This window comes from Tamandua tetradactyla, chromosome 6 (assembly GCF_023851605.1).
Source record: "Tamandua tetradactyla isolate mTamTet1 chromosome 6, mTamTet1.pri, whole genome shotgun sequence".
Classification (NCBI taxonomy): Eukaryota; Metazoa; Chordata; class Mammalia; order Pilosa; family Myrmecophagidae; genus Tamandua; species Tamandua tetradactyla.
Genome location: NC_135332.1, coordinates 2,719,201 through 2,746,992, shown reverse-complemented (window position 1 = coordinate 2,746,992; position 27,792 = coordinate 2,719,201). Strand labels below are relative to the sequence as shown.

The window sequence follows — 27,792 nt, the reverse complement described above, 5'->3', positions numbered from 1 at the left end:
CTGTCTCCCCTGATGGCCCACTCTTGTTCTCTACCCCGTGGACACCACTCAGAGCTGGTGGGTAACTCATGATGCAGGCAGAGGCCCCCGGCTGTCCAGGCTGTTTGGGTGTCGAGGAGATGGCCCAGCCCACAGTTCTCCTCACTCTGTGCTGCGGGAAGAAAAGGTCCCAGGGGCTGAATCCTGAACCACGTGTGTATGTGTTTTTTGGGACTGTACTGTGCTTTTGAAAATTAGCAGCTTGCTGTATTACTTTTCTGTGGCTATTGTATCAAATTGTCACAAATGTAGTGGCTTAAAACAGCACAGATTTATTACCTCACTGTTCTGTGAGCTAGAAGTCTGACTCAGGTCTTGCTGGGCTAAAATTAAGGTGTTGGCAGAGCTGATTCCTCTCCAGGAGCTTCTGGAAGAAAATCTGCTTCCTTCCCTTTCCCAGCTTCTTCAGGCCACCACATTCCGTGGCTCGTGCCCCTTCCTCCGCCTGCAGGGCCAGCAGTGTTCGCTCGAGTCCCCCATCACGTCCCTCTGACCCCTTCTCGTCCACTTGAGGACCTGTGGTGACACCCTGGCCGGCCAGGCAGTCCAGGGTAGCTTCCCATCTGAGCTCAGCCGTGTAGCCGCTGTGAAGCCACTGCAGCCTCTCAGCCTCTTTACAGTGGAGCCTAGCGTGCTCCCAGGTTCCGGGGGTTTTGCACAGCCACCCTGGCTTGCACTTCGCTGACAGATCGGAAGACTTGGCAGCCAGGCCTGCGCCATTGCATGGCAACCGTGGGCCAGAGCCTGCAGCACCCTCAGATGGGGCTTGTGCTGCTGTTCTCCGTGTGGCCCCTCCCTGTGGTGTCCAGCCTCCTACCTGCTCCAGGGACCAGGGCCTGACCTGGAGTCCAGTGCCCAGTCCTGTCAGCGTCCTGGGGCCTGGTCACTGCGTGTGCCCACCTCCTCCTGGGGTGCCCCCCAAGCCCTCCATGCTAGAACAGGGCTCTGCTTCCTACAAAGTCCTGCTGCCCCCAGATCCCCGTCCCGCCCCCGCCCCCCCAGCCTCTTCCTGACCTACCTGTCCTCTCCCTCTCTACACTTCCCCTCCGCCCCGACCTGGTGCTCCCCGTTTTGATGCTGCTGTAGGTGGTTTTCTTTGTATCATTACTCTTTGCCTCCCACTCTCTCCTCTCCTGGCACCCAGCCGTGGTGCGTTCCAGTGCTTTCCATCTCACGTCTTGCATTGATTGGCACTGGTGAAAAGCAGGTCTGTAAGTCACCTTGAAAGCAGAGTCTGTCAGAAATCAGGACCACACTGCAGACACTTGACCACCTACCTGCTCTGTGCGTAGATGCCAGTGCAACCTGAGACGGAGTTTCCGCTTGTGCCCGCGTGCCCCACAATCTCCTCCTGCTTGGTAGGGTCTTCTAGCCTGCAGACAGCTGAGTTTGGGTCCAGCAGCCCGGGCAGCGTGTTGGATTCCCAGGTGAGAGGCCAGACATAACAAACTGATGGTCGTAGAGAGAAGAAGAGGTGACGGCCGACACACTTCGAAAGGGGTAGTCAGAGGAGGGTCCTGTTGTGGCCCCGTGGGTGGGGCCTGTCCCAGGTGACCATGCTTTGGATTCAGAGGCTGGGATCTGGCCAAGCCTCTAGTACGGCAGTTTAGGGGCATCTGCTTCTTTCACTTGGTCATTATCCAACATGCCAAGTATTGATCTTTGGAAACTTGCTTGAAAATGAAACAAAACTTTTCATTATGGAGAATTTCAAACAGATATACAAAAGTAGAAAAAAATAGCTTAATGATTTCCCCATCACTCGGCTTTCAACAATTTTAATCTAGACGTCCATCTCCCCCACCCACTGGATTATTTTAAAGCAAATTCCAGACTTCACGTCATCAAAAAATGCTGCGATGCAGTGCGTCTCTAACAGGTAAGGTCCCTTTAGGACTGGTTTCTAAGTGAAGGCTCGCCTCCAGCCCTCCTGAGTTCCTGTGTGTTCTGTTGCCAAAACTTATTTTTTTCAGTTGTAGAATAATGATCATCTTTACCCAAAAACTTGATTTAGTTTTTAAATTTTAATATTGATTCTATTAGGGCAAAACTATGAGAATTTTGCTACTTAGGTTTTTTTTTTTTTAACTGTGATGAAATACACATAACATAAAACTTGCCATTTTAACCATTTTAGAGCATGGTGCTCAGCGGCAGCGCTTTGATTTGCTGTGTGAGAGGCTGGGCCTAACAGACTGATGGTCAGAGACAGAAGAGGCGATGGCCAGCGCCTTCCGGAGGGGTGGGCGGAGGAGGTCTACCACGTCTGCAGTTCTGGAAGATTTTCCTCACCCAGAAAGAGACCCCAGGCCCATTAAGCAATGGTCTCCCCTCCCCTCTGCCCCCAGTCTGCCCCTGTCTCCATGGATTACCTGTTCTGACGTTTCAGACAGTATGTGGTCTCTGCATCTGGCTTCTTTCCCTCAGTGTGATGTCCTCAGGGTTTATCCGTGTTGTAGTGTGTCTCAGAATCTCCTTCCTTCTTAGGGCTGAAGAATATTCCATTGTATGGCTAGACCACATTTTGCTTATCCGTTTGTCCTCTGATGGGCATCTTTTGACTTCTGTGAAGAGTTACTGTTTTAACTCCACATCGCTTAATTTGAAAGGTGGAAATGTGCTTCCTGGATGGAGGAGAAAATGTAGTGTGTGAGGTGGTGGGAGGGTGAGTTACCCTTGAGTGTTTATTTCAACAGACGTTTTGAAAGAGTGTGTTGAGGTATAATCTATATAACATCATGCACAGCGAATGCAGAGCGCATCACGCAGTGTATCGTGAGTGTTGTGAGGACGCAGGGCCCAGAGGCCCCCCTGAGGGTCCCTCCTGTCTGGCTGTGCCCTGGGCCTGGGCAGTGGCCCTTTGGAGAAGGGCCTTCAAGGGAAATGTTCAGCAGTTCCTGGGCTCTTGTCCCCCTCCTGCGTCTTGGGGGCAGACTTGGTGTTTCTGGTGTTTGTAGCGAGCTGTTGGTAGAGGTGCTTGTTTTCCTGGATACCAAGTCACTACCATTATATATGTCAGTAAAGTAGTAAAACCGTCTGCACCTTTGTTTTTTGTTTGTGTTTTATCACGGGGTGCTGGAGTTCAGGTTGGCTGGTTAAAACATTGTTATCAGTATAGAAACAATGGATTTGGAGGTATGGTTTATAGGTGGGGCGTGCATATGATCTAGGAGTTGATGGGTAGCCAGACACAGCCAAGTGCTAACGGGGGTGCCTCGTCAAGGGCTGTGTCTGTGCACGTACCATGAACCCCTGTAAGGCTCGGCCTGTGCTGCTGCCTGGGCAGCTGTGGTCCCCACGTGGGGCACACTGTCTCCTTTGTCGTGCTCCTTGCCCCATTTCGGAGGGCTTGAGGGAGACATGTCAATTTCAGGTCTCAGCACAAAGAGAGCCTTCTCCCATGAATCTGCTTCGCTTTTGTCTTGTGCACAGTGTGAATTCTCTTTGCTTTGGCCACCAGGAAGCTCAGATCCAAGCATTAGTCCCAGCTATAGTGTGGCCTGGGCTTGAGATCTAACCTTGCTTCTAGTTCAGTTTGGGCTTCTTTCATTTTTTTGTTGTGGTTTTGTTTTCTCTATTTTCCCTGTGCCTGAGTTCCTTCATATACTTGCTTTTCATTATACTGGATTTTTCTAAGTGATTCCAACTTTGGTTGTACATTAATTAGAATCACCTGGGAGATGTTTTATTTAAAATTGACAGAAAGAAATTCCCTTTCTCTCTGAATCAGGACCTCCTATGGGGCGTGAACATAAGTGTTTTTCCAAAGTTCCCCAGAGAGTTGAGTGTGCGCTGAGGGTGGGGTGGGAAGTACCGCTCTCAGCCACTTAGCGTATTTTTAGCCACAGGGGAAAGATTAGTCAAGGAGAAGGCTGGTGACTGGGTGTGTCACTGAACCAAAGGAGGGCACCCTGCGCTCTGGAGCTCTTGTCCTTGGCTGCAACCGCAGGAGGCCTCCCCCTGCCCCTGGTGGCAGGAGAGGCGCGCCACACCTTGCCATGAAGACCTTGGGCCTTCCTTCTCATGGCACAGCTTTGTGACAGGGTCTTTGGGCCGTTCAGGTCCCAGGCCCATGTTTGGTATCTGATTCACACATCATTGCTTTTGCTGTTAGAATGCGGTTGTAGAGCGGGTCTTTGCCACTGTCTGGTCCCTCCTGCACTTTAGAAAAAAAACAAAAATCCCACTCTCCCTGCTTTAAAAAGAAACAAGAAATTATGAGAAGGAACACTATTTCTTGATTTAAATTAATGTGTTTTATTAGTAGAAGAAAGGAAATAGAAACAAATGTTTCATTAAACAGACAAAACCAAGTTCCTTCCTCTCCCCCCACTCCCCACAAAAAGCCCTGGACTTTTAAATTTTAGTTCTCTTGCCGTTGAACAACAATCCTGCTAACTCTTTTTCTTCTCCACCATCTGATAATCAACAGTTTCCAAAGACTGTGTACAAGTCAGCTGTGCCCAGTTAGACTGTGCATAGATTTTCCAGGTAAGGGTCTCACGGAGTGTGTTCAGAATGCATTTTCATGACCATCAGAGATTTTTGAAATGTGTGTTAAGTGGAGAGGCCCAAACTTGCCACTGGCCTGTAGTCTGAGCACCTGTAATCAGTGTTGATTCCCTTTGAGATTCTGGTTTTTGTCCAGTACACTGGGTCCTCACTTCCTATGTGATGGCTGTGGTCAGAGCGTCCCCTTGGGATGTGCCTTCTGCTCTCGGGGTGCTGTTGCTTCCGCCCTCCTTCTCCCCTGCTGCCCAGAGGCTCTGCGGGAGGGTGCACGTGGGGGGGGCGCTTTGTGGGTTGAGTAGGTAGGGCTTGTTGACCAGGCGGTGGGGGTGGGGGCAGGGGTGGGTGGCTGCCTACGCTGGTGGTGAAATAGGGTGGGGGCTTCAGGGCTGGACGGAGACTGCAGCAGGCACACGCTCCAGAGTCTTGCTCTTTCAGCTTCCACCTGCTTCGTCTGTGACTTTCTGTGTGTCCACTCTCAGCTTCTGTCTGTCTGAGCTTCTCTGTCTTTTCTGTCTTCTCTCTTTCCTCTTCTCATAAAGGACCCCAGTATGAGGGTTAAGACCCAACCTGAATGGATCAGCTTTTCTGGGGTCCTTACAGCTTTAGCCCTGCAGAGAAGTAAGTGAGCCAGTAGGACCAGGACGCAGCTGGGGAGCGGCGCGGGGCTGGCGCATGCCGTGGCCTCCGCGCGTGCTGTGGCGGTGTGCGCATTTGCCCCGGCCTGTTGCTACTGTTGCGGCGTCTCTAGAAGTAAAGTAGGCAGGCTCCTCGGGAAGTGACTCGTGAGCCAGCTGTGCCCCAGCCCAGGGAGCCAGTCCAGGCTGGGGGTCAGTGGGGTGGAGGGTGGTCCACACGCCAGGGCCTGGTGGTGTTTGCAGGATTGCTTGGCGATGGCTGTGCACGTGGACAGGCAGAGGTGTGTGCCCTGGGGTGGGCCCTCCTCTCAGCCTCCGGCCTCCCGCCTACCCTGCTAGCCCCCGAGCAGGCCCAGCAGGCGTGTCCCCCGGCCTGCAGGCCCTGGCGTGACCGGCACTGCTGGACACGGGTCACACACGGAGCCTGGTGCCCGGCTCAGGACACGTTCTGTTAGGCTACTGACGGTGGAGGTTTAAGAGATCCTTTTGATGGTAGTTTTTTTTTTTTTTAAATGTATTTATTGAGAAATCCTCACACACATGCAGTCCATCCACTCTGTGCAGTCCATGGCTCACAGTGTCATCACGTGGTTGTATGTTCATCATCGCGATCATTTTATAACACTTGCATCACTCCAGAAAAAGAAATAAAAAATAAACAGAAAAACTCACATATCCCATACCCTTCCCCCTTCCTCTCATTGACCACTAGTATTTCAATCTACCCAATTTTTTTACCCCTCATTCCCACCTATTATTTATTTTTCCTTACTTTTTACTCATCTGTCCATACCCAAGTTAAAGGAGCATCAGACACAAAGTTTTCACAATCACGCGGTCACAGTGTCCACTCTAATACACTGTGAACTAAAAAGGAATGTCTATATAATGTGTAAGAATAACCTCCAGAAAAACCTCTTGACTCTGTTTGGAATCTCTCAGCCACTGAAACTTCATTTCATCTCATTCTCTCTTCCCCCTTTTGGTGAAGAAAGCTATTTTTCAGTCCCATAATGCCAGGTCCTGGCTTATCCCAGGAATCCTGTCCCATGTTTCCAGGGAGATTTACACCCCTGGGAGTCATGTCCCACGTAGGGAGGAGGGCAGTGAGTTCACCTGCTGAGGTGACTTAGAGAGGCCACATCTGAGAAACAAAAGAGGTTCTCTGGGGTGACCCTCAGGCATAATTATAAGTAGGCTTAGCTTATCCTTTGCAGGAATAAGTTTCATAGGGGCAAACCCCAGTATCGAGTACTCTACCTATTGAATTGTTTGTCCTATTGCTTACGAGAATATCAGAAATTCCCCAGATGGGGAAGTTTAATATTTCCTCCTTTTTCTCAGTCCTCCAGGGGGACTTTGTAAATACTTTTTTATTCTCTGCCCAAATTATTCTGGAAAACATTGGGGCATCACACTAGCCTGTCCAAACCAACAAGATCTCACGTCCTATTCAAGACTCCATGTAATTATGATGTTCAGCTAAATTGACCATACAAATTAAATCAGATAATGCACTACCTGAAATATAAATGTTGCACCAAATAAACATCTCTCTTTTTGGTCTCACACTGAAGTTGAAGTTTAAAATATGGACCGTATCTTTTTGGTGGACATTTTTTTGTTTTTGTTTTTCATTTTTTGCGTGGGTAGACACTGGGAAAGGGTGGGTGAGCATGGTCTTCCTTCAGAGAAAGCACCCATCCTGTGATGGTTCTGAAACGAATGCTCAGAAATTGGAGATTGTTTTTTAACTGCCCTTTGTGTTCCACAGAACACAGTTTGGAATGTGCTGGCTTAAGGTTCCTCTCCTTTCCGCAGGTGATGTGGAAACATGGCTCTGCTGCTGTTTTTGTCAACGGTGAGTGGCACCTTGCTGGTTTGACATCCTCTGAGCACAGAGGCCATTTGAAAGTGCAATTTCCAGACAGAAGATCTCATCCCTTTGGGGGCCACAGCCTTGCTTTTTTTACTTGCAGCCTTTGTTTTTCCTCTTTTCCCCTTTCCCTGTTTATTGTCTTTGTCTCCCAACTCCTGCTTCTGATGGGCTTGGGGCTTGGAAACCCAAGGCCAGGCCTGCTGGGTGGGGCAGCAGCGGCAGGTGTGTGAAGTGGATTCACAGGAGGCTTTCAGGCACTCGCTCCCGGGACCCCAGATACCTGGAAAAAACCCCACATTCTTCGTTGTTGGCCTTGGGCCCATCCTGTGTCTTCCTTCCAGGCTTCTGGCTCTCTGCCCTTTTCTCCTTCTGTGCTTTTCCCCAACAGAGCTGTGGGCTCTCCTTGGGATAATGCCCTTTGCCTGTTTCTTACCTCCCTCGTCACGTCCCCCTTGCTCCAAGGCCAGAGGCCCACAGGGTGGTGTTTTTTACTTCCCTCCTAGGGCTGTGTGCTGGTTTGAAAGGATGTGTGTCCCCTAGAAAAGCCATGTTTTAACCTAAATCCTATTTCGTAAAGACAGAATAACCCCTATTCAGTACTATATGTTTGAAACCGTAATTAGATCACCTCCGTGGAGATGTGATTTATCAAGGGTGGTTGTTAAGCTGGATTAGGTGACATGTCTCCACCCATTTGGGTGGGTCTTGATAAGTTTCTGGAGTCCTATAAAAGAGGAAACATTTTGGAGAATGAGAGATTCAGAGAGAGCAGAGCAGAATGACAGCCACGAGAAGCAGAGTCCACCAGCCAGTGACCTTTGGAGATGAAGAAGGAAAATGTCTCCTGGGGAGCTTCATGAAACAGGAAGCCAGGAGAAGAAGCTAGCAGATTATGCTGTGTTCGCCGTGTGCCCTTCCAGATGAGAGAGGAACCTGACCATGTTCGCCATGTGCCTTTTCAGATGAGAGGGAAACTGTGACTGTGTTCACCATGTGCCTTCTCACTTGAGAAAGAAACCATGGACTTCCTCGGCCTTCTTGAACCAAGGTATCTTTCCCTGGATGCCTTTGATTGAATATTTCTATAGACTTGTTTAATTGGGATATTTTCTCAGCCTTGGAACTGTAAACTAGCAACTTATTAAATTCCCCTTTTTAAAAGCCATTCCATTTCTGGTATATTTCATTCTGTCAGCTAGCAAACTAGAACAGACTGCCATCTGTCTGTCCCCTGCTCCTAGCTTTGTGTCCTGTGAGCTCCTAGCAGACAGGCCATGCTTGTTCAATCTAGGTCTCCCAGCACCACGCCCAGTGCGCGGACACTTGGAGGCCTCTCCCTCCTTCCTTGGCCCTGTCTGTGCCTTGGGATCAGCAAGACCTAGGTGCTGAGTGGCCGCCTGGGTGGGTTTATGTGTGGTCTGTAAGCCGTGGGAAGACGGACCCAGCCTAGTGGGGCTGATGGGTTGGCAGGGGCTGAATTGTAGCTCTACAGGTGCAGAGCAGGAGGGCAGGAGGGGGCAGCTGGTGGCCCTGTCCCCATGCAGACGGCCAGGCCGAGGCCGCAGGGGAGCTACTGACAGGTGCCCTCTATCCCACAGCCTGTTGCCCACGGGATTTGATTATTTTTTCTTTCTGAATGAGGATGGGGCCTTATTAATATTTAAATTAGAGGCTCTTTGGAAAAGAAATGAATAGGATATAAAAGTGTATTTGGGGAAGTCTTGCCCTCACCTTGATCTCAGCTGCTTGTGTGCCTTGACTTTTCCCTATAGCCTTCTCCTGTTTCTTCATACAAATAACAAGCAAATATCAATTTACATTCTTCCCTCTCCTTGTTTTTAAGATCCAAGGGCGCCTACTGCATATGCCGTTCTGCACCTTGCTTCTTCCCTCTGCAGTGTGTTTGCCGGGCCGTAGAGGTTTCCAAGTCGTGGCTCTCTCTTCTGTGAGTCGTGGCTTTCTCAAGTCACGTCCTCCTCTCTTCCAGCGAGTGACATCCCCCTGGGGTGGTGCTCTGTGTCGCTCATAGAGGGGCCCCTGGGGTGGTCCCATCATGCTGTTTTATTGCAGCCCCACGGGTCGTCCTGTGTGCACGCAGGCAGGTCTGTGGGGAAGAGCCCCAGGGGGCACCGCTGGTCCAAGGGCCCCGCAGGTGACCTGACAGCTGCTGCCTGGCGGCCTCCCCAGTGACCTGAGCGTGTGAGAGCCCCTGGCGCCCCTGCCAGAGAGCCCGACAGCAGGAAAGCTACTTGGGGTGTCTTGTGTGTACCCGCTGGCCTGGGGCTGTGCACCCCGGAAAGCACGTTCTTCAACTCCATCCCTGCTGAGTCGGGCCTTTGGTGTGGCCCCCCCCAGTCAGGAGGCCTTCATCGTAATGCTGGAGGCCTTTGTGGGAGAAGGACGTTGAGATGGACAGACAGACAGTCGCAGCGGGAGCAGCTGGAGGTGGAACATTCAGCGGAGCTGGACGGGCAGGGAGAGCCTGGCGCATGGCCTGGCACGTGACCGAGGAGCGCAGCATCTCCACAGCCCGTCCTCCTGAGAAAGCGTCGCCCGATGACACTGTGATTTGGATTTTCACTCGGCCTCAAAACTGTGAGCAAACAGGGCGGTGCGGCGGTGCTTCTGTGGCTGAGCTCTTGCCTGCCATGCTGGAGACCCGGGTTCCATTCCTGGTGCCTGCCGTTGCAAAAGAAAGAAAGAAAGAAAGAAGAACTGTGAGCAAAGAAATGCCCATTGTTTCAGCTGACCCATTTCATAGTATTTCATGGTATGAGCATCCAAGGAAACTAAGACTGTGGGAATGGTGTGAGGAAAGTTTAGTGGATGTCACATGGCTTACAGGCAGGTAAAGGTGCGCCCACCTCGTGTGCAGGGTCATGATGACCCCAGAAGCCACCCCTTGGTTCTGGGGAGCTGGCCTCAGCCTGTGCTTGTCAAAGAGACACTGCCCAGCCAGGTTTGGGGGGCCCCGTCTCACACAGGTTGGCTAGCGGTCCTCCGGTGCTCTGACAGTTCACCCACCCACTCAGGTGATACAGCTCATGGAGTCACACAGGAGGGGTCGTTCCTGTCAGCAGCCAGTTTGTGCAGCTTCAGGAGTGACTGGCCCTGCTTTCCAAGCCTCTTGCCATCCTGAAGGAAGGCCCGGCCAACTGTAAGCTCCTCAGCAAGTTCCCTCCCCTCCTGAGGCAGGTGAGGACAACTGGCAAGGTTCTCCAGAACCCAGTCTTCACAGTCCAAGCAGTAAGACTGGGCAGGTGGGTGCCAGAGGTGTGGTGCAGGTGCCTGGCTGAGGTTCCGTGTCCCTGCAGCCAGACATGGTTCTCTAGGTGGGCAACTGAGGAGTGGGCTGGGGGCTGGGGTAGTCTGGGGCGCTGTGAGGAGGTGGGGAGGCTGGCTCTGAGCGGCCTCCCGGGTGGGCAACGCAGCTCTCTGCATGGTGCCTTTCCTTGAGTCATAGTTTGCATTTTTCTTAAGTAGACTCATCATATCTGTGCATGTTTAAGAAGGACCATTTACATTTTCCTGTGAACAGTTCTTTTTTCATGTTATTCTCTTGGGCTATCAGTTGGTATTTTTTGCTCAATTTCTAGGAGGTCTGTATATTTTTGGAAGGTTAGCTCATTGTGTTATGAGCTGCAAATAGTTTTTCGGACCAGCAGTTATCCTGTTCCGCCCAGATTAAATAACTCTGCCTCCCCCCATCCCCACCCGCCCCAGTTTCCTGGGGTTTAAAGATTCACACTGCCATTGGGACAGTCCTGTCTGTTTGGGGACAGAGCATCATCTCGACTTCCTTCCAGGACCGTAAGTGAGCTGGCACCGACCTCAGCACGAGCAAACAGTAGTGCAGATGGGTCTGAGTCGATACTGGGAGGGGCTGCTTGAGGCTGCGAAAACAACCAGCCCGACATCCCTGTGGCCCAGTGTGGCACCGGCTTGTTTCCCATGCATGCCGCGTGGCCAGAGCCCATGGCTGGGGTTTGCCCAGCGCAGGCCTGGACCCAGGGAGCTCTATCCTGTTGTAATTAACCGTCTTATCGATGTGTAATTTACGTAACATAAAGTTCATTTGTTATGGAATAGTTGCAAAGTTGTGTGATATAATCTAATTTTAAAACATTTCCATCACCCCCAAAAGTAACCTGTACCCAATTAACAGGCACTCCCCATCCCTCCCCTGGCCAGCGTCTAATCTGTTTACTCTGTAAATTTGCTTATTCTGGGCATTTCATATCAGTGGACTCATACAGTATGTGGTCTTTTTTTAATGGTTTATGGATATGTAATTGATGTTGTACTTTACCACATAATTCAGCCGTTGAAGTGTACAATTCAGTGGTTTTTAGTGTATTTACAGAGTTGTGCAGCTGTCACATGATTAACTTTAGAATATTTCCATCAGCCCCCAAAAGAAACCCTATATCCATTAGCAGTCACTCCTGTCCCCACACCCACCAGCCGTGGCTGCCATAATTGACTTGCTTTTCTGTAGCTTTGCCTATCGTGGACATTTCTTTTTAATGGACTCATGCAGTGTTCATTTAAATGAAGCAATTTGTTCAGACTAAAGTCTGGCTTATTTTACCAGCGTCATGTCTTCAGGGTTCATCTGTGTTCTCACCTGTTTCAGGACTTCATTCCTTCTTATTACAAAATAACGTTCTGTTGTATGGAGGGGTTGCGACAGCCCTCGGCATCTTCTGCCTGCTGCCCGCTGTGGACACGGCCACCCTGGGCGCGGGCGCTGCCTCCTGAGCCCACTCTCGGCGCCTTGGGCTCGTCCCTGGGTGGGCCTATGGGTCATGGCCGGGTGGCCCTGCCTGCTGAGGGCCTGTGCGGTTCTCAGGCCCGGCACCCATGGGGCGTGCGGAGCCTGTGGGCAGTGGAGAGAGGCCCCCTGAGCCCTGCCTCTGACCCTGCGACATTGCCTCTGGTTGTTATTGTTTCAGGCAAAGCAGGACAATGGCAGCATAAACATCATTTGCGAAAAAGCATTTGGCCCAAAACCAAAAGGAAAATAGCAACTTTAATTTCCTTTTGGATTTTGTTCCTGATGTTTGACAGTATGCTTCTAATCTTTGAAGAACTGAAAAAAAAAATCCCTTTCAGAGGTAAACTGCTGTTTGTTTCTGCTTGTTAAATTTAGTGTGAAATAGACTAAAAAAATCTCCCTCCCCCTCCACGGGATGTCCACTCACTACTGATTTACTTTTGGTGGGGAGGGGTGGCCAGGGGAGGGGTGGCGAGGGAGAGGGCCTGCCCAGGTCCCGCCAGAAGCAGGGGGTCAGCGAAGGAGCCTGGAACAGGAAGGAAGAGCGAGCCCATTTCACGCAGCTCGTCCTGTCCAAGGCCATGTTGATCCTCTCCAGCCATCATTTCCATGTTTAGGGGGGACACCGAGTCACCGAGGTGGCCAGAAGAGGGGTGGGACAGCAACTCTCTGCTGAGTAGCTGTTGTTTTCATACTGGGCAGGGTTGAGAAGAGAGGCCGTTTATGTTCCCTGAGAGCACCTGGGGCTTCTCCCGGTGGCTCTCCTGTGACAGCAGGGCGGTTGGGGGGCCCAGGGGAGAGGGAGGGCGGGGGCGGGGGAGCGCGAAGCAGGTGGGGCCGCACGCGGGCCTGTGGGAGTCATTCATCCCAGGGCAGATGTGTGCCCGGCGGCTTGCCAGGCCTGACCCGCAGCAGTGAGGAGACAGTCGGGGCCTCTGTCCCCCAAGAGGCTGCCGTCCAGAGGCTGTGGAGGGAGGGAGGGAGGGAGGGTGGGGGGAGAGCCGGATGCCCGGAAGCCCAGGGCTCCAGGGCCTGTGACTCTGCAGGTGCGGCTGGGGTTCCTGGGGAGGGAAGCGGGGCGGGGGCTCAGTTTGTCTGCGTGGAGGGGCTGTGGCAGGCCACAGAGGTGGGCATTGGTGGGCACGCCTGGAGGTGCTGTTTGAGTGCCCGTGACGGAGGGCAGGCGAGCGTCTCCCAGCTGCCGTGCACACGGCTGCACCCCTGCCTTCTCGCTTCCTGTTGACTGGCACCCTTCCTGGCTCCTCTTGTCCACCCCTGGGCCTCTGCAGATGGCCCTCGCCCCTTACCCCGGCCTCTTCTACCCCGCTGTGGCTGGTGCTGGCCCTGTGCTCTTCCCCATCCACGGCCGTCTGCCCGTGCAGCCAGCCAGCCACCCTCCTGGCCCTGGCACCCCTCCTGCCTTATCCCCTGCTCACCTCTTCTCTTGGCACCTCCATGGTCTGCCTGCCTTATCCTCCCACCTGCTCCGTGCCCCTGGCCTCTGCTCCCGTTGCCCCTCGCTGAGGATTTCAGAAATACAGTTCCCCTGCTCCCAGCAGGACAAAACCAGCTTCTGTAGCTTTGCCTTCAGCAGCGTTTCCCAAAATAATTCTGAGTGGCACGTACATGAGCGTTACTGGTCTTCATAGTTATTTATCTTACGACTGCCGTGGCACTTTGGCAGTTCCTCAGAACTGCAGACGTGGAGGTACCCCACAGTTGAGCGGACCCACTCCTGGGAGAGAGGCCAGGAGAACCGAAGCTGTGGCTGGCCCAGGAGCTCCACGCACGCGTCCTGCAGCAGAGCCCACCGGGGGAGAGCACGCAGCTGTAAGAAGGCTGGACCTGATCCGCGTGACAGCACTGACGGGCTGGAGGACATTGTGCTGAGTGGAGGGTGCAGCCCTCAGCGCTCGTGCTGTGGTGTCCCGTCATTCGCGTGGCTGCAACGGGCTGTTCCAGAGACCCACGAAGCAGGTTGCCGTGTGCAGGAGGGGAAGTGGGGCTGCCTGCTGATGATTCAGGGTTTCTTTTTTAACTTTTTATTTTGAATACTTTCAAACTTATAGGATAGCTACAAGAATAATACAAACCCCACACAGAGAATGCCCGCCAACCCCCATTCCCCCTGATACCCAGATCCACTTTTTAGCCATTTTGCTGCATTTTAGCCATTTTGCTGCATTTGCCACGCCATTCTGTCCATCTGTCTATTTATCAGTCCTTTTACTGAACACTTGACTATAAGTTAAAAGCATCAAATACATAATACTTTATGTGCATTTCCAAAACAGGGGTATTTACTTATGTGACCACCTTGAGTGTAGGTACCAAATTCAGGAAATTTAACGTTGATCTAAAGCTCACCATCTATGGTCCAGGTTTTCACCCGCGTCCTAGTGTTCACACACACCCCAGTGTTCACCCACGTCCCAGTGTTCACCCACGTCCCAGTGTTCACCCGCGTCCCAGTGTTCACACACGTCCAGTGTTCACCCACGTCCCAGTGTTCACCCACGTCCCAGTGTTCACACACGTCCCAGTGTTCACACACGTCCCAGTGTTCACACACACCCCAGTGTTCACACACACCCCAGTGTTCACCCACACCCCAGTGTTTACCCACGTCCTGTGTTCGCACACGCCCGTGTTCACCCACGTCCCAGTGTTCACTCACGCCCCAGTGTTCACCCACGTCCCAGTGTTCGCACACGCCCCAGTGTTCACACACGTCCCAGTGTTCACACACACCCCAGTGTTCACCCACGTCCCAGTGTTCACCCACGTCCCAGTGTTCACCCGCGTCCCAGTGTTCACACACGTCCAGTGTTCACCCACGTCCCAGTGTTCACCCACGTCCCAGTGTTCACACACGTCCCAGTGTTCACACACGTCCCAGTGTTCACACACACCCCAGTGTTCACACACACCCCAGTGTTCACCCACATCCAGTGTTCACACACACCCCAGTGTTTACCCACGTCCTGTGTTCGCACACGCCCGTGTTCACCCACGTCCCAGTGTTCACTCACGCCCCAGTGTTCACCCACGTCCCAGTGTTCGCACACGCCCCAGTGTTCACACACGTCCCAGTGTTCACACACACCCCTGTGTTCACACACGTCCCAGTGTTCACACACGCCCCAGTGTTCACCCACGTCCTGTGTTCGCACACGCCCGTGTTCACCCACGTCCCAGTGTTCACTCACGCCCCAGTGTTCACCCACGTCCCAGTGTTCGCACACGCCCCAGTGTTCACACACGTCCCAGTGTTCACACACACCCCTGTGTTCACACACGTCCCAGTGTTCACACACGCCCCAGTGTTCACCCACGTCCTGTGTTCGCACACGCCCCAGTGTTCACACACGTCCCAGTGTTCACCCACGTCCCAGTGTTCACCCACGTCCCAGTGTTCACACACGTCCCAGTGTTCACACACGTCCCAGTGTTCACACACGCCCCAGTGTTCACTCACGTCCCAGTGTTCACCCACGTCCCAGTGTTCACCCACGTCCCAGTGTTCACACACGTCCCAGTGTTCACACACACCCCAGTGTTCACCCACGTCCCAGTGTTCACACACGTCCCAGTGTTCACACACGTCCCAGTGTTCACCCACGTCCCAGTGTTCACCCACGTCCCAGTGTTCACACACGTCCCAGTGTTCACCCACGTCCCAGTGTTCACCCACGTCCCAGTGTTCACCCACGTCCCAGTGTTCACCCACATCCCAGTGTTCACACACACCCCAGTGTTCACCCACACCCCAGTGTTCACACACACCCCAGTGTTCACCCACATCCCAGTGTTCACCCACGTCCCAGTGTTCACACACGTCCCAGTGTTCACACACGCCCCAGTGTTCACACACACCCCAGTGTTCACCCACATCCCAGTGTTCACACACGTCCCAGTGTTCACACACGTCCCAGTGTTCACACACACCCCAGTGTTCACACACACCCCAGTGTTCACCCACATCCCAGTGTTCACCCACGTCCCAGTGTTCACACACACCCCAGTGTTCACACACACCCCAGTGTTCACCCACATCCCAGTGTTCACCCACGTCCCAGTGTTCACACACGTCCCAGTGTTCACACACGTCCCAGTGTTCACACACACCCCAGTGTTCACACACACCCCAGTGTTCACCCACATCCCAGTGTTCACCCACATCCCAGTGTTCACACACGTCCCAGTGTTCACCCACATCCAGTGTTCACCCACGTCCCAGTGTTCACCCACATCCCAGTGTTCACACACGTCCCAGTGTTCACCCACATCCCAGTGTTCACACACGTCCCAGTGTTCACACACACCCCAGTGTTCACCCACATCCCAGTGTTCACACACGTCCCAGTGTTCACCCACATCCAGTGTTCACCCACGTCCCAGTGTTCACCCACATCCCAGTGTTCACACACGTCCCAGTGTTCACACACACCCCAGTGTTCACCCACATCCCAGTGTTCACCCACGTCCCAGTGTTCACCCACGTCCCAGTGTTCACCCACGTCCCAGTGTTCACCCACATCCCAGTGTTCACCCACGTCCCAGTGTTCACCCACGCCCCAGTGTATCCACTGAGCCTTTTCTCTTCCCTCAGTAGATCCCGTCCAGGATCATGTTTGTTGTTTAGTCGTCGTGGTCTCTAGCTGGCGCCCTCCCTCCCTTGCTCCCTGCTGTGGGAGCACGTATACCACACAGACTCCCCATCTCAGCCTTCAGTGGGATTTATCACATTTATAATTTTGCTCTATCACCACCACCTTCCGCACTAAAATGTTCCCATCTTGGGGTTCCTTCTGGGGGCAATGAGAACGTTCTGGAGTTCCATGGAAGGGATGGCTGCGCTGCACTGGGATGTGCCAAATTTCCCGAACCATTCACTCTAACGTGGTGAGTCTTTCGCACTGACTGAGTTGTATCCCAATAAAAACAACAAACCAAAAGGCCAGAGGAAAACTGCCACAGCAGTAATACCTGGTTTCCTATATATTATGACTTAAGTGGGTATTTGACTTGGAAGTAAGTTGATTTAGATGAAAATATTAAGAAAATGACAGTTCATTATGGGGAGGGCTCATGAGCTGATTCTGCAGCATTCCTGGCTCCCGGTGCTGTGGAGGGCAGACTCGCATTGTTACTGGGGCTTTGACAAGGATCGTGAAAGCGAGGAACCAAAAGTCCAGGTAACCAGAAGCCTGAGCTTGGGGGCGACAGCGCAGTGCGGCCTCGGCCCCCCTGCTCAGACTCCCTCTGTGTGCCCCTGCTGGCCTCTTGCGCCTGCCCCAGGGGGAGGTCGTGAGCTGCCTGGAGCGCCCAGGGCCGTCGCTGGGGGTAGGCGTGCCCACAGCCTGGACCCGAAACCCATTCAGGACTGCCTCAAATTTCTGGGCCTGCGGGCACCAGCCTCCGTGGCACACGGTGAGTGGGCAGAAAACGCCCTGGTGAGCTCCAGCGCCAACTAGACTATGTGTGGATTTGCTCACTAGGGGTGAACGGCTGCAAAAGAGGAAAGCGAGCGCTTGCACAGCGCAGCACAGTGGTCATCTGGCACCCTGTGACTGGCGGGATCCACCTAGGGACGCACCCATGCAGCCCCTGGCCACAGCGCGGCCCAGAGATGGCCCAGGAGCGTGGGGAGGTGAGTGTCAGGTGCGAACACGAGCCGGTGCCAGGAGCTGCCTGAGTGGACAAGCCACAGCTGATGTGCCACAGCACAGATGAGCCTCAGAGCATAATGCTGGGGCCGCTGCGTCTACGTCACGTGTAAGCGTGGTTTCTTGTTGGAGAGGCGAGGGACTGTTGAAGCATTGACGCCCCCCCCCATGCTGGTTGCCTGTTTTCTAGTTTCTGACTTAATTTGCAGTTGCACTCCTTTCACGTGAGAGACCATACAGTGCTTGTCCTTTGGTGTATGGCTAATTTCACGCAAACAACATAACAGATGACCCCTAAGTAAACTGTGAACTACAGTTTATGATTTAATTATAACAGTACTGGTTCACCAATTGTAACACATGTACCCCACGAACGTAAAATGCTAATATTATTGGGCAAACTGCATTTTGGGGGCGTCCTATACTTCGCATGGTTTTCCTACAACTGCTCTAAAAACAAACAAGAGGCAACAGGCTGAAGCATCCAGACCCCAGCTGCTGGGGGGTGCAGAGGTTGGGGGCCGGGACCCAATGTCCTGGACCTCGGGCCTCCCCTCTCACAGGCACTCACCATTGCACAATCAACAAACAGAGAACAGGAGGACAAACGAAAGAAAGCGTTCGGCCAGCTTCCTCTTCTCTTGGGAGGAATCTGACCTTTCAGGATTAGGCAGGAACATTCCCTCCTCACGTGTCCAGTCAACGCTGCAGAGAGAATAGAAGGCTGGGAATGTCTCCAGCAGAGGCGGAAGGAGGGAAATGCTGTCTGTATTCTGGACCAAGATGTGCGTTTCCCTCTTCCCTGTGTGGTATCTCAGGTGACAACAGCCAGTTCCAAGGGGTGACCCTGACCCTTACTGTGACCCCTGAGGTCATTGGAGCTGATGTGGCTGCTTTAGTAGCTGCACTGCGACAGCCAGAGGCGGGTTAGCAGCTGTGGGTTCTGGAGCACCACTGAGTCACGTTTCCTCCCTCGCTCAGTGCACAGTCCTGATCTGGAGCCCCTTCCCGCTGCCCAGGCAAAGCCCCTTTCTTATGTTGGGGTCCCCACCGCGGCCCCTCTGCCACCTCCACCTCTTCAGTGTCTGGACTCTGGGCAGGGGGGGCAGGGCGGGGAGCATGGACTTGTCTAATGGGAGGGGGTAAACGGTTTTAGGAGGACGGGGCCAGAAGGAGGTCTGAGATCGAATCCTGGCCTGCTGCTTGCTGGCAGCTCAGCCCTGGCCAGGCCCTCAGCCTCTCCGTGCCTCAGTGTCCTCCTCTATCTAGTGGGGGTCCACTGACGCCCCCCACCCTGCAGCCTGTCTGTGCAGGCCGAGTGAGCCAGCACGCAGCGCAGGCCCAGCTGGCTTCTTAGGAGCGCTCCTACTTGCTCAGAACATCAGCTGCTGAGGAGCCCTGCAGCCTCCACAACAGCCCCTCTCCTGCTCGGAGGGCGTGCCGAGGCCCCCCTGGAAGTGTTCCTGGGCTTGGGGCATTCTGGAGGGCACCCCTGCCCTGGGGCGGCTCATCTGGGTCCCTGGAGGCCTTTCACAGGGGCCTGGAGAGGAAGGAAGATTCCTTTCCACCAGCCGCTCCTCGACTCCCATGCAGCGGGGGACTCACAGGGCCTGCTATGCAGTTCCCTACCTGAGGCCTCCTCTGGGGAATTCGCATCTACCAATCCCATGGTTGCCTGAGCTGATTCCTATAACAATTCTCTTAATATTTACATATATGCATGTGTACATATGTGTTCTGTTGGGTCTGTTTTTCTGCTGAACCCTAACAGAGATTTTGGTACCAAATGTGGAGTGCTGCTGTAAGTACTTAAAAATGTGGAAGTGGCTTTGGAGTTGGGTAATGCGTAGAGGCTTGAAGAGTTATGCAGAACTTGACTGAAAAGACCTGGAGACTATGAAGAGACTGTTGGTGGAAATATGGATGCTAAGGGTACTTCCAGAGAGGCTTTAGAAGGAAATGATGCAGTGTTTTGGAAATTGGAAGGAAGGCAGTCCTTGTTATAAAGTGGCAGAGAACTTGGGAAAATCGTGCTCTGATGCCGACTAAAAGCAGAGCTGGTGAGAACTTGGGTTTTAGCAGAGGAGATTGACAAGCCAAGCACGGAAAGTGAGCCTCACTTCCTGTGGCTTTCAGCAAGATGCAAGACCCCGCGTAGAGCTTTTGTGACCTGCAGTTGACAGGAGTGGAGGTAGAGGCTCAGAAAAGCTCGTGCACTTGAGCCAAGCCACCCAGCTGGAAGGAAGGCTGGAGAGCTGTGTGGCTGCTGCTCCACCGGGCCAGCTTTGTCCTGTGCCCAGGCTGTGGGGTGTCAAGTGGTTCCTATGCAGAGGCTGCCTGGAGCCATCCCCGTGCCACCTTGTGCTGCTCCCGGGCCACCCCGGGCCATGCTACCCCTGTGCCTCTCATTCCACCCCTGTGCCACCTCGTGCCACCCCCTGCCACCTCGTGTCATTCCTGTGCCACCACCAGCAAGCAGTCCGTGGGGGACAGAGAGAGGAGGAGACCACCTGTCTTGAGCTGCCTGTGGGGTCTGCCTCATTTCTCCCGCCTCTGCTGGTTTAAGAGTGGAAGTGAGCAAAATTCCCTCTTTCTTTCTGGCTTTGCTCTCACATTTACAGAGTTGCTGGGAGTTCTGCTGTTACTGCAGGGTTCTTCCTGGCCCGCGCATTGAGCTCCTTTTGAGCAGAGTGTTAAGTCTTTATGCCTAAAAGAAGCACCCTGAGGAGACCTGGCCCAGGGGACCCCCGGCTCCCTTCTGCTTGCTCACCCTCAGCACTGCGTATCCCCCAGAAGCCAGCCAGTCTGAGTTAAGCACCACAGCGTGGGATTCTAAATTTTCCCAAGCAGTTCTGCATTTTTTCCCAGTGTCTCAGGCTGGAGGATTGTACGGATCGGACTGCCATCCACAGCTTGGCTGCCCGTAGAAATGGAGTCACTTGCCCAGGGGACTAGCCACACTGCAGACTGCTCTTCCTGCTCCCAAAGGCCAAAGGGAAGCCCGGGGCTTTCATCCACCGTGTGGGCCAGGCCGCTTCACTTGGGGCTGTCACATGTGCAGGGTCCCCGCCGGCCCTGACCGGAGAGAGGCCTCTGGATCAAGTTTTGGGGAGCAACTGGTCTAACCCGCGTGTTTAGGGGTGGGGCAGCAGGCCGCTGGCTGGGCGCGTCACCGGACAGAGCTGGGAGCTCAAGCCCTTGCTCCCACCTCTGACTTCTGTGCTCTCACTGCCACACCACATCGTTTGCTTTTTGGCCTGATCTTTTAAAAAGTGTGGCCCTTGATTTCGTCATTTGCGGAACTGCTTGAAGGAATAAAGGAGGCAGGTAGCATTGTGCCTCCTGGTTTCTTTTGTGGGTACTCACATGCTCCCTTTGCGCACTTGTCAGAGCATTTACTCCTCAGCCCTGCGAGGGAGGCACGGCCTACCGCCCTTCTTTGGAGGATCAGGGGAGGGGGCTTGGGGGGTCAGGAGGCCGCGGTGCAGCCCGAGCAGCACACCAGGCCTCCCGGCTCGGCCCAGAAGCCACGCTGGGGTTGCCCACCATGAAGTCATGTTTGCGCCATGTGATCTCTTAAAAACGCGTGCATTTCACCATCTGTGTAATCCACACTACCAGGCTGCCTTTCCCGGATACTCAGTGGTGAGGTACTAAAGAAAAATGAAGTTCCTCACTTGTGCTTTCTGTCACTGAGTTCTGCTTTTAGAAGTAACCACGCGCGTGTAAGGTCATAAGAGGCTGCAGCTGCAGACGTGCAGTTTGAGCGTGCCTGTCTGTTCTGACTGCAGGGTCCCCAGGAGGCTGTGTCCCCAGGAGGCCTGTCTCACCCAGCACGGCCTCTGGGCCCCTCCGTGATACTGGGTGAGTGGACACCCTCTTCCCTCCCCCGAGAAAGGCACCCAGGAGAGAGGAGAGTGGGTGGTTTGATGTTAGCTTCTTCATCACCTGTAAGTCTGGGTGTGAGTGTGCGCTGTTCCCTCCAAATTCTTCAAATATATGAATGCACACGGTTGTTGTGTTTTTTTGTGTCTGTGTATAGTGATATATAACATTTAAATTCTCAAACCAACAAGAAGTTGCTGGAATACAGGTGACTGAGTTTAGTTAATAGAATCTCACTGTTTTGCTGGTGGGAAGAAAATAAAGGATTATTACCTTTTCCTTCTGCAAGAGCAAATTAGGCGTTGAATTGTTGCCACCTTGGTGGAGGCAGCATCATATAAGCCTTTCTGGTTGACTGAAGCGATGGCCGTTGGAGAGGACATGTCCCGTCTGTCCGTCCATCAGGCCCAGCGGCTGCCGTATCTCCCGGAGCACCCATTCTGCCAGCACCTGCAGTCTCAGCCTTGCCCTGACCGAGTGCCCTCCCCTTTGCCCCAGTCAGAGGAGGGAGCTGTTCCCGCACCCACGGGAACTGCAGCCGGCTCCCCCAGACGGTTGAGTTTTCCACATGTTCTGCTGCAGATCCTGTAGCCTTGCCACAGCCACCCAGGGCTGGCTAAGAGTGTGACGTTCCCTTGGCAGCTGTGTTTCCGGGGCTCTCCCGGGGGTGCCCACGCACGTTCCCCTCCCACAGCTCTCTGCCTGTGGTCACCTGGGGATGACGTCCGGGTCCATCCACTCAGGGATCCTGCTTGGTTGTGTCTGGGGTGTCACCTATTGTGGTCCCTCCTGATGGACTCTGGCTGGACCACAGCTGCTCGCTGCTCATCTTCTATGAGCTAGTCATGGTCCTGGTGGTGGCGGGTGAAGAGCCCCTGCCTGGAACCTTCTTAAGGCTGGTGGAGAGGTGGCTCTGGGCGTGGGGCAGGACGGGGGGCAGGGATGGGGGGCAGGGATGGTGAGTAAAGACATGGGGGTCAGGACTTGGGGTAGGACCCAGGGAGCAGGACCCGAGGGGCAGGGACAGTAGGCAGGACACGGGGCAGGATGAGGGACAGGACCCAGGGCAGGATGGGGGTCAGGACCTGGGGTAGGATGGGGGGCAGGATGGGGGGCAGGACAGGGGGCAGGACAGGGACAGCCGGCTCCTTTGGGTGTCTGGGAGGAGGCCCCAGCACGGATGGCTCGCCTGCGTGGCTCTGTCCTCTCATGGTTGCAGCCGAAGGCACCCCATCCTTGCACCATGCTGGGATGGACCCGCTCCCCTGCATTGTGTGGGGCGCAGGCCTTCCCCGCTGCACCTTCTGGGTGGCAGCCCTGGCCATGCGGGGCTGCCCAGATGCATTGAGGTTCCCAGGAAGCCCGGGGCATCCAGGAGGGAACATGGCGTTCGGGGGTCAGGCCCGGCTCCCAGAAATGGCGAGGCAGGAGGCACCCTTTGAGAGGAAGGGGATGTGGCCGTGACACGGCGTGGGCATGGCGGAACCAAGCCTCCTCGCCTGGTTCTGGGGGCTGATTGTGGAAAGCGAGCATCCTCTTTCACCCTCAGTCAACTTTGCCATTGGGCACAGCACCTCCCGGGCACCCAAGGGCCTGGCAGAAATGCCCCCCCACCAGGCCCTGACCGCCCACCTGTCCCATCGTCTCTGTGCAGCCAGAACCCCCAGTGCTTGGTACAGTAAGTGGTGACAGCTGCAAACACAGGCTGCTTAGGGCTGGGGGGGGGGTCAGGGGGGTCATGATGGCTGGAACCTTTTCCCACTCCCCACCCCCCGTCCAGGGGTGAGGCAGCCCCTGCTGTTGGCAAGCCCAGGATAACTTGTTTGCCTTGAATAATCCCAATTTAAGGCCAATCTGGTGTCTCCATTCAAAAAATTTTAAATTGTAACAGGTGTACAACTCATGAACTTGACCACTTAACGTAAAATAGTTCCCAAGAATGTCCATTGACAGAACGAGCTTTCTAGAGGCCAGTAAATGATGGATGTTGAGAATCGACGGCACTGCCCCAGGCTTCAGCAAGGACGAGACCTGGCCCCTTTTAGTTGCTTGCATGTTAGTTCAGGTTCAGCAAGCTGGAAAGGGAAGAAAACTGGCAAATTAAGAAGGAAAGTTAGAAAAGTGGGGCATGTGGATGATTCAGAGCAGAAGGATCCAAAGCCAGCTGGGGTCCTGCAGGGACGCTGGATGGTGATGTGCCCGGGACTCACCTTGGGGAGGGCTACCAGCCTGGGCTGCAGGCCACTGTGGGCTGCATGGGGCCCCTCGAGGGGAGAAGTGCTAAACAGGGACAGGGGTCGGTGAGACAGAGCCTGGCCAGCCGCCAGGGACAAGCAGGCAGGTGGGCACTGACTGGGCCTGCTGCGTGGCCCCGGCCTGGGTGAGGTTTTCTCGTGGAACCCCTCTGCATCGTGACTTCTTGGCCTGGGGCATGCCCTTCTCGTGTCGCCAGTCCTGAAGCTGCCAGAGCTTTGCTGTTGTGACAGCATGCATTCTGCTAGCTCCTTTCTTCCTCCCGAAGCCTCAGCAGTAGGTCCAGCAGCAGATGTCTGCGTGTCAAGCAGCCCCTCTTTGGTGAGGGTCCGTCCTGAGTGGCTGAGGGTCTGTTCTTAGCCTGGGCACCCCCAGCCCTCGCTCACAGCACCACTGCCTTTTCTTGGCCACCACAGGCCCACGAGGCACAGTGGGTGTCCTGGCTGGCCTCCCAGCACCAGCCTCTCCCCGAGGGGACACTGCCCGGACCATTCCGGGAGCTGGAAGGCCTAGAAGAGGGGCAGCAAAGCCCGGGCACTCGTTCCTCCTTCTGGAAATTATCATTTTTTTAAATATGATGTCTTCAGCTGCCTGAAGCGTCTTTCCCGGGACCATGGGCTCATGCTGAGCTGCTTCGTGGCCTGGCAGAAGAGGCTGTGATGGCTAATTGGGTGCTAGTGTCAGCTCGGCCAGGTGATGGTGTCCAGTCAGGCAAGCACTGGCCCGACCGCTCCTGATCAATAGCTCCAGATGCACACCCCTCCTGGCGTGCTCAAGGGTGGGGCCAAGGCTGCATTGGCTGGACGGGGCACCAGCTAGCACCAGGCATGGGATTCGTTGTGTGGTCATGTGTGTTGAGTGATCTCTTTGGCTTTTCCCCTGCCCCTGTTGCCTTTTATTTATTTTGACGTATCTGTTGCCGGTTCCAGGTTTTGGATGGGAACATGGACGCTGTGCGCTGTTCCTCTGGTGGAGAGTGGGAGCCACCAGGGAGGAGGGGCAGCTGCTGACCCCAAACCCCCAGGGCTGTAGTGGGCAGGGCCCTGGGACTGCGTGGGGAGGAGGCAGGCAGGGCCAGGCCGTGGACCCCAGCTGCACCGGCTGCCCTCCAGGGGGCAGCCCCTGGAGCCCTCTCAGCCTCAGAGTCTCTCTTTTTATTTTTTTATTGTGAAAACAATAAATTTCAAAGCATACCGCCACAATTAGTTATAGAACAGATTTCAGAGTTTAGTATGGGATATGGTTCCACAATTTTAGATTTTTTCTTGTAGCTGCTCCAAGACATTGAAGACTAAAAGAAATATCCAATGTAATGATTCAGCACTCATTTTCATTTGTTAAATCCGACTTTCTCTGTATAACTCCACCATCATCTTTGGTCTTTCTCCCATCCTTTAGGGGTATTTGGGCTATGCCATCCTAACTTTTTCACATTGAAAGGGGCTGTCAACAATATGGGATAGGGGAATGGAACTAGCTTATGTTCTGAACAGGCTGGGCCCTCTGGGTTTCAGGACTTACCTGGCCTAGAAACCATCCGGTGGTTATAGGTTTCTGGAAAGTTACCCTAGTGCATGGAACTTTTGTAAAATCTCAGACAGAGTCCTGGGTGTGCTTTAGGGATGGCAGAAATGGTCTTGCTTGGGGTTTGGCAAACAGTTAGGGTTCTCTAGAGAAACAGAATCAACAGGAAATATTCATAAATAGGAAATTTATAAAAGTGTCTCACATAACTGTAGGAATGTAGAGTCCAAAATCTGTAGGGCCGGCTCTGAAGCTGATGATTCTAATAGAGGGTCTGGACGAACTCCACAAGAGAGACTCACTGGTCGAAGTAGGAAGAGAGCCTGTCTCTTCTGAATCCTCCTTAAAAGGCTTCCAGTGATTAGATTAAGCATCACTGATTGCAGAAGACCCTCCCCTTGGCTGATTACAAATGGAATCAGCTGTGGATACAGCCAGTATGATCATGATTTAATTCTATGAAATGTCCTCATAGCAAAAGACAGGCCAGCACTTGTCCAGCCAGACAAACAGGTACCACCACTTGGCCAAGTTGGCACATGAACCTGACCATGACACATGGTAAATAGCAATATCTAGTTGAAGCTTGCATAAGAGTAGTCTCCAGAGTAGCCTCTTGACTCTATTTGAACTCTCTCAGCCACTGATGCCTCATTTTGCCACAACTCTTTTACCCCTTTTGGTCAGGAAGGCATTGTCCTCCCATAGTGCCAGGGCCAGGCTTGTCCTTGGGAGTCTTCTCCCACGTTGCCAGGGAGACTTTCAACCCTGGATGTCATGTCCCACGTAGTGGGGAGGGTAATGATTTCACTTGTAGAGTTGAGCTTAGAGAGAAAGAGGCCACATCTGAGCAACAAAAGAGGTCCTGCAGAAGTAACCCTTAGGTATAACTATATGTAGGCTTAGCTTCTCTACTTTATAAATAAGCTTCACAAGAGCAAGCCTTAAGATCAAGGGCTTGGCCTGTTGACTTGGAAGCTTGTTTGAGAAAGTATCAAGGGTTTCCCCAGTGGTAAAGTTTTATAGTTCCATATTTTTTCTTCCATCCCTCAAGGGACTTTTCCAATACTTTTTGATAATCTGCTCCACATACTTTGAGATGTATCCGGGCATCACATTACACTATACAGAATTACAAGCCCTCATTCCCATTTTGGGCTCCATGTGTTTGGGTTGTTTAAATGAGTTTTCCAGACAGGTTGAGTTAGAGTATGTGCTACAGAAAATTTAGGATTTGAACAAAATAAACCTCTCTTCCTTTGGTCTTATAGAGTGGGTTAAGTTCTAAAATTCAATATCCTCCTTACCCCTGTGTTCTGATTTATCTTAGTCCTGACCTACTTGGCTTCGTTCTTATCTCTAATGGAGGCCTGATCTGTTTTTCAGTAATTTTAACAGTTGTATGTGGCAATGCTGCCTCGCTGACCTGAAGATCGCCTTCTCTGAGCCTTAGGTGTCATACAGGTACCCAAGGTTCTGGGGAAATGCCAGATTATACCTACATAACACAGCCTCTCAGAATCTAGAAATGACAATTTAACTGCTCCAGACCAAATGTGACTGCCGTAAGAGCTAACAATCTGTGACAGCTCTGAGGGCCGCAGTGACCGTGGTTGCTGGCAAGTAAGTATTTTTTTTTAACTTTTTTTATTAATTAAAGAAAAATTAACAAACGAAACATTAAGATATCATTCCATTCTACATATACAATCAGTAATTCTTAATATCATCACATAGTTGCATATTCATCATTTCTTAGAACATTTGCATCGATTTAGAAAAAGAAATAAAAAGACAACAGAAAAAGAAATAAAATGATAACAGAGAAAAAAAGATTATACATACCATACCCCTTACCCCTCGCTTTCATTTACCACTAGCATTTCAAACTAAATTTATTTTAACATTGTTCCCTCTATTTATTTTTATTCCATATGTTCTACTCTTCAGTAAGTATTTTTTAAAGGTGACCTTACAATATTTACTCTTTTGTTTCTGGCTTATTTTGCATCATATGATGTCCTACAGGTTCGTTCACAATGTTGCATGGCTCCCGTCTTCCTTCCCTTCTGTGACAGCCCAATATCCCATCGTACGTGTACATCATGTTCACCATTCTCCTTCTCAGTGGGGTGGTGCATCCTTCACTACCACCGTCCATTGGGCATCATATGTAATGTCCACAGTCAACAGTCCGTGTCTCACATTATTTTCACTTAGTGGACAACACTTTCAATTTTAGACAATGTTCGTTGCTCCCAAGAGAAAAATGACTGATAGCACACCCTCACCAAATAGAAAATCCAAACCACCCCTTAACTCTTGTCCTTCCCCGCCCATTATGTCTCCTGGTATTGCTGTGGTACTGTTGCACGTTGTTAAACATAGCATGCAGTAGTAGTTTCCCCCCTGTACCGTGATATTATTTACTCTTTGCATAAGATTTGTATCTTTTCAGTAGCTCATGCAAGAACTCATTTATATTTGTAGTGTTAATCTGGGGGGTACGTGGCTCTATACAACCTCTTTCAATTGTGTTCGCCTTGAATATGACAATATTACTTATAGACCCACTATTGAACTGCCTTCACTGCTCTCCAGTCCCTTAAACATTTGAGT

At 52.7% G+C, this 27,792-nt stretch overlaps 1 protein-coding gene across 6 annotated transcripts in view; it reads left to right on the top strand.

The window, feature by feature from the left end:
• The window catches only part of EPN2 (epsin 2), a 68,235-nt gene that overhangs the window by 9,154 nt on the left and 31,289 nt on the right, over positions 1 to 27,792 (top strand). The window contains exon 1 of one of the 6 annotated variants that reach the window (XM_077163451.1): positions 4,903 to 7,047. The exons of 3 other annotated variants lie outside the window; for them this stretch is intronic. The gene's annotated coding sequence lies outside the window, so the exon portion shown is untranslated. Of the gene's footprint in view, positions 1 to 4,902; positions 7,048 to 22,555; positions 26,797 to 27,792 lie in introns of those variants that run through there. 2 more of the 6 variants (XM_077163454.1, XM_077163450.1) reach the window with 2 other exon arrangements.